Source organism: Lycium ferocissimum, unplaced genomic scaffold (assembly GCF_029784015.1).
Source record: "Lycium ferocissimum isolate CSIRO_LF1 unplaced genomic scaffold, AGI_CSIRO_Lferr_CH_V1 ctg4649, whole genome shotgun sequence".
Classification (NCBI taxonomy): domain Eukaryota; kingdom Viridiplantae; phylum Streptophyta; class Magnoliopsida; order Solanales; family Solanaceae; genus Lycium; species Lycium ferocissimum.
This window is the reverse complement of record NW_026725725.1, coordinates 35,677-48,382: the sequence shown is the minus strand read 5'-3', so window position 1 is coordinate 48,382 and position 12,706 is coordinate 35,677.

The following is a 12,706-nucleotide window of genomic DNA, read 5'->3' as shown; positions in this document are numbered from 1 at the left end:
GCAACCGCCGCGACCGCCGCTGCTTCGGGCAGAATTATCGCGGCCACCGGTGATTTTGCCGCCGTCCGAGCGCGGCGGCCGAGCCCCCTTACTTGCCAGTCAGGAATTTGGGGTGGCCGCGGAATTTTTGATTTCCTGGCGTGAGCTTCGAAGTTATCGAGAGGGGAGTGGCGCGTCGTCGACCGAGGCCACCATAGCCGAGCCAGACCCGTGAGACACCATAGCCCGCAAGTTCACGTTCTTCCAAAACAAGAGAAGACCGAGCCTCGGGAATGGGTGGGAGCGGCTTTGCATGGCGAATTTGTGTCCCAAGCCCTGTATGCGCATCAGAGACCCGAGACCCGTTGAAGGACAAGGCGGCTATTCGTCACGGGAGCCCCAACATTTTCGGTTGATCGGCAAGGCTCTTGAGACGTTGACAATAGGCGAGGCATTGGGAAAATCCTCCATACGAGTCGTCGTGAATTCTTGTTCAGAGTCACCGCACGAGAAGTTTGATGATCTTGGAAGATATCACGTAAGCGGTCCCCAAGCCTCCATGGCGGCATCCGGTTCGAGGATAGTGTTTAACGCATCATTCGAAATCGTCGAATAAATCCATTGAAGCACGGTGGCGTCGATGGTGGTCCATAATTCAATTTCCTCGGCGCCTTTTTGGGAGCCGCTTCCCTTACCCTTAGGTGGAGGAATGATGTGATGAAGGACACGCGAGAACGAGCATGAATTTGAAAAGCTCGGCCCCAGTACCATATTGGGAGTTTTCCATCTCTCAAGAGTAACAAGATGTGATTCTTGATATTGGAGACCGCGAGGGCTCGGTGGAACGTGGGCTTAGCCGGGGTGGTTGGTGCGTCGGCCATGGGAAAAAAAAAAAGGGGGCGACGGCTTAGGGAGGAAAACAAAAAATAGGGATTTAGGGCGTAGCGGAAGGAGGAAGAAGACAGAAACCCTATTCTGATACCATGTAAGAAATATTTTCCTTATCTCCTTTCATTACTTGAATTGGTTTATATACAAAATAGGAGAATAATATTCTAACCTAAAATAGGAGATTACACAATATACAAAATATGTTAACCTAACATAGTAGACTACAAAATCTTCTAATGAATATTTACATATTCTATCAAAACCATCTAAATCTAATTAATGGCACAAATAAATATTAAAGCAAAAATTAGGGTCTCATTTAAGTTGCATATGAGCAAACTAATAGTATTTGTCGATATTAAATATTTTCTATCGATGATAACATTTATTTTTTAATATTGGTATTAATTCAGTAAATTAGAAAATAAAGATTAAAGACAACCAACAGGAAGTTGCTTACTTTATAATTTGTAAAAGGCTTCTTCAACGCTCTTCTCTTCATAAACACCTTGTTAGCGCTTGTTCCTGCATCATTAGGTAATTAGAGATTTAAAGCAAAAAATAAAAGGAAAGGTAATTAGAGATCCTTATTGGACCCTTGTTCTTTAATTTTACACTTTCATGCTAAGCAGTTGAATTATACAAACACAATTTCTGAATGAAGAAAAAAAGAATATTTAAAATTATGTGGCATATTGTAATATATAACTTTGCATAACAACCACATTAGAGCAGTCATCATAATCTTACTATTCTACGCAACCAAACACAATTCATATAATTTATTGTAACTGCTACAAATAGTGTGTTACAATTCACGCACTATATTATAACTTTGCATCAGAAATGGAGCTTTCGAAAGGAAGCAGATTGTAGGCTATTCACAAAACGAACTGAACTAAATCAAATGATAGACAAATATCAACAAAAGAATGAGTTGATTTCTCAGATGGTCACTCAACTGATACTTATTTTCTTAATAAGTCACTTTCTTTATTACAGAAAATTGAAATAAAAGAGAAAGGTGACTCTTTGTGATAGTAAGTATTAGTTGAGTAACCATCTGAGAAATCAACACGTAAAAGAATGGAGGATGACGACATGTTAAACTCATTTTTCCAAAACATACTGTATAATCACAAAAGCAAGCATGAATTTGGCTAAATGAGATTTCCAGCAAGTCTTCAAAAAGGAAAAGTTATTCAAAATTGATGATGTAATTCCATATTAAATAGTGGACTGAAGAAAGAGTAGGTTTATCCATAAAAGATTTACTTTTCAATTCAAAATTCAAATTCAAATTACAAATAAGTACGATAATGATAAAAAAAAAATTAAAAGATAATCATCTTGAATTTAAATTCATAAAAGATATATTTTCCAACTCAAATCTAAATTGCAAATTAGTACGATAAAGAATTAAGAAAATACATTTATCTTCAATTTTAAAAAGAAGAAAGTTTTACTTTTAAATCAAATTCAAATTGCAGCTAAGTACAACAATAATGATTTACAACTCAAATTTAGATAGCAGATATGTTTTAGCAGATAGAACAAACATGATAAGACTAATAAAGATTTCATATTTGACTATTCAAATTCAAATTGTAAATTTATTAACAACCAAGGAGTGCTGCCGGATTTATCGCAATTTATATACGTAGAACACTTGATATATTTTGACTTAAGATAATATCTTACTTTTTTTATTTACATTCATCTAGTAATAAACCATAATTCTAGAAGTATATATGAATATTAATCAATTTATTCAATTATGCAAATTATGTTGGAGATATTATTTGGATGAATTTAAATCAAATCAAAATACTTCTATATCTTGCAAATATTAGACAATATCTTCATAAGTATTTATTTTCTAGGTAATAATTTTCCCAAAATTTTGATTTAAATAACAGACACTTTATGTGATATCACTTTAAATGATATCTAATATACATAAAATAACAAATACCAAATTGAAAAAGAAGAAATTGTAGAAATAATTGAAACAACTCATTTGTAGAAATGATTGAAACAACTCATTCTATATAGAAATGATTCACATCTCAGACACTAATAACAAATAACAAATTGAAAAAGAAGAAATTGGGACAAAAAATGTGCTCACTTGTGCTGCTAATAAAGAGACTCTTTCTTGATTACCTGCAAAGGAAATAAATGGACTAAATTGTCACATTTAAAAAGACACAAAACAGCACTTTAAATACCAAAGGTCACATAATTGAAGGCTCTTTTTGCATTCTCCTTTTTCTCCAATTAGTACGTAGTTGCATACAATATGTGCTATACTCCACAAACAAAAACCTAGCACAGAGTGAATGATCAGTACTCCTCTTCCACTACTTTTAAAATTAACTTGTACTAAATTCCCCAGGTTTTTTTGTTTCACTAATATGATGTGGTAATACCTTTCTCATTAACTTCTAAATCATCAATGAAAATTGAAACCAAAGAGGACGGTGATGGAGGATCACCACCAAAACCAATATGAAAGAGAAAAATTATGCAAATTTTAACATGCAGATCCTTAAGGTATATAAAAGTGATCTAGGATATAAAATAAAGACGCGGAAACTCGGAAACAAAAGAGAAAGAGAGGATAGAAAATAACATTTGCTGTGAAAGACATTGTTGAAGAAGCCATGATGAGTAGATAAAAGTAGATGGTTGTATTACATGAGATTGAAGGGAAGTTTAATTCGTTGGTTTATTAGTATGTGATGAAAGTGAGGAGGCTCCACGTTGTTTGAGGAAGGCTATTGGTTGGGTAGTGGAGGTTCTGGGTAGTTATCTACGACAATTGTACAATATTATTTCAATTTTTTTATTTATTTGCAAAGATATTTATGAGGGAAATGGGGAAGTTATAGACGTCGGTTAGTTAAATTTTTTAAAAGTTTAAAATTTTTAACCGTGCATGTGTGTTTGTGAAAGACGTGCACTAAGGTTAGTTTTTTTTTTTTCCCCTTGCTTTTTGTCTTTTTCCTTTCTCTTTTCTTTATCTTTTTTCTTCCTTTTCTTAAAGCAAATACAAATAAAAATAAAATGCAAAATTATAAAATCCTAATTAAGTAACTGTTTGGAAGTTCCAGACCATTATCCTGATCTGGTGGAACCAATTTTCCCTGCGTTTGTCATTTTTTATTTTCTTTTTGCAGTTATTAACTTTATTCACTTGGTAACTTCCCAATTATTTTTAAATTCAAATTCAAAATAATAACTAAAGTAACTAATTATTACCTAACTAACTAACTTTTGTCCTAAAACTATCCTCTTTTTAATAATACTAGTATACGTACCCGCACGATGCGCAGGATCATTTCACAAAAGAGCGGAGAGAAATAATTGTAACAATCTTGACTTTAAGTTTTGATCATATTAAATGTGCTAACATATTAAGAAAATATACTAACACAACATCGTAATAACATGAAAGAAGTTGACCCGCGAAAAAATTGAGTTCATCTTATAAATCTTAGTTATGCCCACAATTCAATTTTGTAGTTTGCCTAATCGTCGTGAGGTTTCCGAATCCACACAATTTGAAACAAATTGTATTTTCAATATTCAAGATTTCGAATAGTTTAGTTTCAAGCACGCATTTCTATAAAATAGAATTAGAAAATTCTTTTACACAAGAAATATAGACCGTACAAAAAACATCTTGTTCGTGATAAAAATAATAATTGCTACAAATAAAATAAACAAACTGCATTTAACTAAATATACTTTTTAAGTCACTAACGCCACCTATTATCTCTAATTATTTTCATTATTAAAAATTTTATCATCTCAAATTAAATATTTTTGTCTTTTATTCAAATTAAATATTTTATATTTCAATTCAAATTTAATTAATTTCTAGTTTAAATAATGATATCTTTTTCTCCCAATTAGAATTTTTTCTGTTATTCCTATTTACTTTGTTGCTTGGAATTTCTTTAGTTTCAATCAATTCAAATACTTTTATCTTACCATTCTAATACGTGTTTTCATTGTTAATTCAATTTTTTTTATTACGCAAGCTTTTGTGGTTTTTTAACTGGAAGATTTTATTGTTTAATAATTTTTCATTTTTTCTTTATTTTTTAAGATCTCAACTATGCAATCTTTTCACTATATGATTTTTCCATCATATTTTGAAAATAATTTCTGATTTCAAATTCAAATTCAAATAAATTTTATCACGCAAAACTACTTTCAGAAACACATTCTTGATTCAGGCAAAAAATTAGGAATAAGAAGGTCCCATAAATTTAAATTTGAAAGAAAAATATTAATACCGCTAGAATTATTCAATGATGAAGTTGTAAAGATAAAATGCTCATTTTAAGTGTGACCAAATTGCACTTTTAATCTTTTGTTATTTGAGTTCCTAAAACAATAAAATGTAAATATAAATGACTAAATAACAAAACTGTTACAAACGAATTTTTTTTAAGAAACTATGATGGAAGATACAACTTTCAAATTAGAAAAATAAAATCTTAAAAGTGTTTTTCCTTCTGCAAACAAACAACCATAAGGATAAAAAGAAAAGGGATTCGCCAGTCAAACATGTTAGCTTATATAATCATTCTGGTTGACAAAGCTTTTCACAATTTTATTTTAACATTCTTTTTAAATCTCAAAATATCTTTTTCTATGATAAAATCGCTAACTTCATCTTTACTCCATATCTATAGGTCCGCATTTTCTGACATGTCTTGTTGGATTTTTTTTTTAAACGAATTTTCAATATTCATCTTATTTATTAATGTAATGCACCTTATAGAAATATCTCTATAAAATTTAAGGAGATGAATTAAATTGTCATTTTGTAATTTGATCGAAGATACATCAGAAGCATAAAATGAGATTCCAGAATAAAATTTATAAAATTCCATACTCTGAAAATGTCATGTATAATTTTTTTTACCTAACTTTTCTCACATAAAGAAAATTAATACATCGTGATTATAAGCAAATCAAATAGGTATTTACACTAACCAACAATTTTAACACGAAAATATATAGTAAGTGTAATGAAATATTAAAATATCATGCTAGATTACTCTCTTCCCTTCGCTAATCCTCTCCTTCACAAATCCAAAATAACAAAGATGATTCAACTAAGTGTTATATTTTTTATAATATATTTTATTTATAAATAATGAGACCTGTCAATGACACGGCAAGCAAACACCACCACAAATTTACTTGTTTTGTCTATGGATACCTCCTTTGCGTGGCAAGTTTCAAGCATTTGTAATTTGCTAAAAGTGAAAGGATACTGAGTTGTTTACTCTCTATTTAATTAAGAGGTTTGAGTGTTATGCAACAAAAAAAAAAAATCCTTATTCGACATTGTTCTAACTTACGAATGCTTACATATTTGATTTCAATGAACGACCTCTTATATAATATTTTCGAGTACAATTTAATACACTATATCTATTCTCTATGATATTTCAATTACTAATTTTCGTTTTAGTATTTTATGTGTAATCCAAATAATGTCATATTGTCTTTATTGTGAATTTAAATTCATCCAAACTCCACAGTATAAATCGAGGACTTATTTTATTATTTTGTTTTTATCGATACTTTAGATAATTTTCATTTAGTTTTTCGGTTGTAGCCATGAAAAATTATTTATTAACTAAAAATAAAATGTTAAGTGCTATTTTTGCTTTGTCCCATGGCTGATGCGAGGTATTCACATACTGAAATAATGTAAAGAGTTATGATATAAACTCACATTCTAGGGGGAAAAAAGTGAGCTCACATCCAATGCATTTATTTCCTTGTAACCAAAAGATTCGAATCAAGCTTTGTCAATGGATACCAATTATCCATTCACCTGCATGCATTGAAGAAAAAAATTATCCAGGTGAAAATCAAAGTATTCTTCAAATGAGGGAAAAATTCATCGAACAATTTAGAATGCAAGCGGATTTATCAGTCAGCTCCTATCAAGTATTTTTGAATTTTGTTTTTACAAACTACGCAATAACATCTAAGGCTCTAATAATTTTTTAAATTCTGCTTTATCATGTCTATAAAAAAGACCAACAACATGGAAATGAAGAAACTATACCGAAAATTAATACGGAAAAATATTACTCCTTTTTAACAAACAAAGCATATTGTTAAGCAGAAAGGCAAAAAAGAAAAAAAGAACGTGCGCTACATTCAATGGTTGTTTCCTTGTCACCAAATGATCCAAATAAAGCTTTGTAAACACATACCAATTAATATGTGTTCACCTGCATTTGTAGAGAAAGTAAAGACAGAAAAAATTTAAGCGTGCCTATGTGCTTGTGTATTTGATTGTGTATTTGAAGGTGCTGATGCCTTTTATTGTGGTGTAGTGCACGTGGGGGTTTTGGTGCATGAAGTGGAGTTCGTGGGGTAATAGGGTAGTTTAATTAGGAATTTTTTTAATCTGTGCAATTTTTTAGGAATAGTATAACATGGATAGCATTTTTTGCAATTTTTTAGGAATAGCAATTTCCCCTTCATTTTTCATTGTTCTAAGTAGAATTTAAAGTAAAATGAATTACAAATTTTTAAAACTTAAACTTGGAAGTTGTAACCACTTGATCCGGCAGAAACGTGGCTTTCAGTTTATTTCCTTATTGTAAAGAATTGGGTAACACTACAACCACTACTTTTAAAAAAAAAATAGATATTTAATTATTTTTAAATTCAAACAATAACTAATTATCAACTAATTAACTACTTTTTGTCTTAAAACTATCCTCTTTTTAATAATATATAGATATAGATTAGAAGAGTGAACTTGAAGTGCAGATTAAATGGGATTGTGGTGACTAAATACAAATAATTCACATATTTGGACTCGTTATTCTAGGGGAAAACTAATTACATAGAACAGCTGTAAATCTAACCAAGTGAGCATATGTTATTAGAACAGTTAAACTACTCACGGTTGCTAGTTATTGCTCTGGATGCGCATAACATGAATCAACGAATAACTTATGTCTTATAACTAGAGTATGTTAATAGCACAATAGTCCAAGTAATTAATACAAGAGAACAAATAACTAGATGAAACTTTTAACAAGGATAGTAATTTAAGCTCCTACATTACACAAGACAAAGGAAACAATCCCATCAATTGGTTGAATACATGTTCCAGCCCATTAATGCAACATTAAAAAGTAGTTGGCCCAATTAATAATACTAGCTTCTGGGAATGCGCGTTGCGCGTGAACCCTTTATAGTGATGCATGAAATTTTTTATACTAACATAAATAATACAAATAATTTGTGTCTAAATTAAACAAAATGTAGCAAAAAGGTAAAAACTCCTTAAAAGTGAGGAATATTGATTTTATATAACTAACTCAGCAAAGAAAGAAGCCATAACAGAATTATATGCCAAGACAATAAATTAAAAATGTAATGTTATTGATGTATGTACAAATTATATTATTGTACAACGATGAAAAAAATATAACAAAGCAGTAAAATGCAAATGATAACAACTGTATTCACTAAGTGAAAGTGATGAATTTTAGGACTACCTCCAATTACAGATAACTTCTGTTGTGTACCTATACAAAAACAAAGACAGAAGAGAGAAATTTTCATTCATATTAGTAATACAAAATTTTAGACCTTCAGTACTCTTTTCTCAAATGAATAATAGAGTAAACTATATTGAAAAGCTCATCCGGCAATCTTTACAAAACAAAATTTCATATGCCTAGAAGCAAAAATAAAATCCCCACATACATCCAATATAAATCAAGATTAGCCGATTGATCAAAGAAACTTAAAACCTACTTAACATTGAAAGATATCCTCTTTAATTCTGATCTTCAAGCGTTGATTCATAACCTTTGTTGTTGGACCTCTATACTCCATATGTATTTTGCAAACCAGCCCTAAAACGCGTTGATAACTTGTAAGAGGAAACACTCATTGAGGGCCATTTTGAGAATGGAGGAGGATAAGAGACTTTGAACTGATGTTAACCTTGCTTCCTAATTATATAAATTTTAAAATGATGTTTCATATGACATGCCATCAATATAAATAAGAAGTTACAATATTTTTCCAGATTGCATGAACCTATGTTTACTCACGTAGTTATAAAAAAATTAATGCTCACATACATGGGTATATGAAATGATTAGCAGTTACAAAATTTTCCAGATTGCATGAACCTATGCTTACTCACGTAGTTAGAAGAAAATTAATGTTCAAATATATGGGTATTTGAAAGGATTAGTTTAATAAATTGATTGAAGGATAAAGTTGTCATTTAACTTTTAATGGGTATTTTGGTAATCCAACTTTGCACTTTGGAGCTTCCCACTTTTAGTATAATATGATATGATGATGTTCAAAATAATCATTTAGACCATTTTCTCAAAATTAATTCTAACAAGTACAATTTAATTGTTATCATCAAAGTATCACATGAATCATAATACATATTCTTTGTAATGTAGTTTCAAGAAGATTCAAACATAATGAGTTTTTATATTCGTTGTTTTCGGCTTTTCTCCTACGTCATGCTTTTCACCTTTTGTTTTACCCACCACAACATACAGGCAACATTTACCAACATTATTACTCAAAATTTAATCGGTAAGACCAAATTTTCAACTGAAACATGTTCAATTTTCTGAACATTATCTTTGGAAAAACTGTACATAATGAGCCTTCATAAGAAAATAGAATGTTTTTGTAGATCAGCAATGCAAATTCAGAAGAAAGAATGTATATACAGATTTTCCTGGCAAATAAATTAATTAATTAAAACTACTGAGAAAGCAATTACAGTAATGATTCTCTAACATCTCCTGTTCCGTTGCTAATTTGTTTAGCTCAGGCATTCCATATTAGTAAGGGAAGCTATGACCTCAGAGCTAAGCGGATCCAGAAACCAATTCCAAATATTTTCCAGAGCAGATATCAAAGGCGAAATGAAGTGGTATTTTGTACACCGCATAGAAATATTGGTAGTCACGGGAATTCTGCAGAGAGGGCAGATTGAATTAATCTTTAGCCAAGAATCAATGCAATGAGTATGAAATCCATGTCCACATATTGTAAGCACCCTTCTCGGTTCACCCAATGAAACATTACCAAGACAAATTACACAGGCCAAGTGATCTACACAATTGTTATCTTGTTTTCTTGCCTTGGTATATTTAGAGCTGCAAAAGGCGATTACAAGCGACAACAATGACTTGGCTGCACCTGTATGTGCACTTAGTATGGACATTATAGGAAATGCTACAATTACTGCTATGGCTATGATCTCAGTACTGCTTGAAGTGCTTGGAGAAACCACTTGTGCCATTAATTTGCTTTTGGTTTTAATATATGGTGATGTTTGATGTCTTCCCTGTTTTCCGCTGCATGTTTATATTTATAGTGCATGGTTTGAGGTTTTTGTTTACAAGGTTGTTGAATTAATTGACTACTAATTAACCTCCAACATTATCTGTAAGGAGAAATATTTTTTTTGACTACTGTCCTAAACGAGGCAGGAGCAGAATTCGCGCTTATTTCGTGTTCCAATTGGCATTCAAAATCAAAACGTATGGGATTGAAGTATTGATCAACCAGCAGGCGTGCAGGGCACGAAGTTTAGAAGCAACATGTGCTGAATGAAAAGGTGAACAAAACTTGGTTCCAGCGAGAAGGTATAGCATTCTGGTCAAATAGCAAAAGGAGGGAAAAGATACACAAGACAAAATAGTGGTTAGTGGTTGCGTTATGGAATGGCCTGTACCGTAATATGTTGCAAGTTGCAATACTTGCAACTGCTGGTACTACTTAACTTCGCCGTGCAGATTATACCCCTTCCGTCTCAATTTATGCGAAGGTGGTTAACTGGACACAAAATTCAAGAAAATAAGACTTGTCAAACTTATAGTTTAAAACAAATAGTAATAGACATCCGCAGAATAAGAAGTTTGAAATTAAATTGCTTATAAGTATGAAAATATTAACTTTTTTAAGATAAATTAAAAAGAAGGGCAAAGGTGCAAATATACCCCTCAATTTTGCGATTTAGAGTAAATATACCCCTCGTTACAAAATGGTGCAAATATACCCTGCTGTTACAAAATGGTGCAAATATACCATTTTCGCTGATGGTTTTTTTTTATTTTAAAATCATTTTGGTTATTTTTTTAATTAAAAAAATGCCACGTGACTTTAAAAAAAGTCTAACCATTTTTTTTTAGTAGACATACTTTTCTAAAGCCACATAGTGAATATTTTCTCGTGGGTCAAGTTTGGTTCGTTTTGAAAAAATATCTCCGTGACTTTAAAAAAATAAGTCTACCCATTTTTTAAAACGAATCAGACCGGACCACTAGAAAAAAATTACTATGTGGCTTTAAAAAAGTATGTCTACAAAAAAAATGGTTAGACTTTTTTTTAAAGCCACGTGGCATTTTTTTTAATTATAAAATAACCTAAATGATTTTAAAAAAAAAATTCATTAGCAAAAAGGGTATATTTGCACCATCTTGTAACGACAGGAGTATATTTGCACCATTCTGTAACGGCATGGGTATATATACACTATTTTTGTAATGAGGAATATATCTGTTTTAAATCGCAAAGTTGAGAAATATATTTGCACATTTGCCCTGAAAAGAAAAATACGAGGGAAGTGTGTAGCTTGTTATCAACCAAACGCACTTGTAGAGCTTGACCAACGTTTTGTTAACGGAAGGGTAGTCAAATACCCTCCAATCCCCTGCCATCTTCCCCCTATCTGTACGAAAAGGAGAAGAACTTATTGTTTGAACAACAAAACAATAAAATAATAGCCAAATCAATTGCGTATACAAGTATTAGACTATTTAGTTAAGTAGTATCTGATTAAGTGTTACACGTTTGAAAATTAAGGTTATATCTATATTTGAAAAGTAAACTACTAACCAAAGGCTATGTACTTGACTGTAATAAGTATTTAAGAAGGTGTCGTAGTAATCAATGAAAATAGCGTCAATTTTGAAGATCAGCGTCCAAACATTAATATAAACATTATAACTTGAATAAATAATTTCCTCTCATCAGTTAACATCCTGGTGCCTGTGCTTGTAAATGATAACAAAAATTCATGAAATGAAATGAATAGGACCCAAATACTTGATGAAATAGGAAGAGGTATCAATAGGAAGAGGTTATATTTTTCCTAGCATGTATAGTGTATCAATTGGAAGAGGTTATATGTTTCCTAGCATGTATAGTGTATCAATAGGAAGAGGTTATATGTTTCCTAGCATGTATAGTGTATCATAGGAGCATATGAACCTTTTTTACTCTATTACTAAATTTTTAGTGCGGAAATTTCAGCAAGGAAATAATTTCTTGTATTACTTACAATTTGATTAGGAAAAAAAATTTCAACAATTTTTGCATTCAATTATGATTTCACAGGCTCAAATTATAACGAAAGCAAAAATATCTGATAATTTCTTCTCATCGATCTAAACTTTAGTAAGCAAAATTACCCGTAATTTATGCTAGCGAGAGATATCAAGAACATTGAAATAATCCAGGAACCCGCACCTTGACCCGCAAAATGGATACAGATTGAATAATTTTATTAAATATATAAATAATATGAGAAAATCAGATAGGTAATATAAGAAAAGAAATGACACAACTTGGACGTAAATGAAATTGTAGGGACATCTTGGAATTTATGTACTCCCTCCGTCTTAAATTATTTGTCGTGGTTATTAAAAATAATTGTCTCAAATTATTTGTCGTTTTAGAAGTTCAAGGAACAATTAATTATTTTGTTCCCCATTTACTCTTAGTAGAA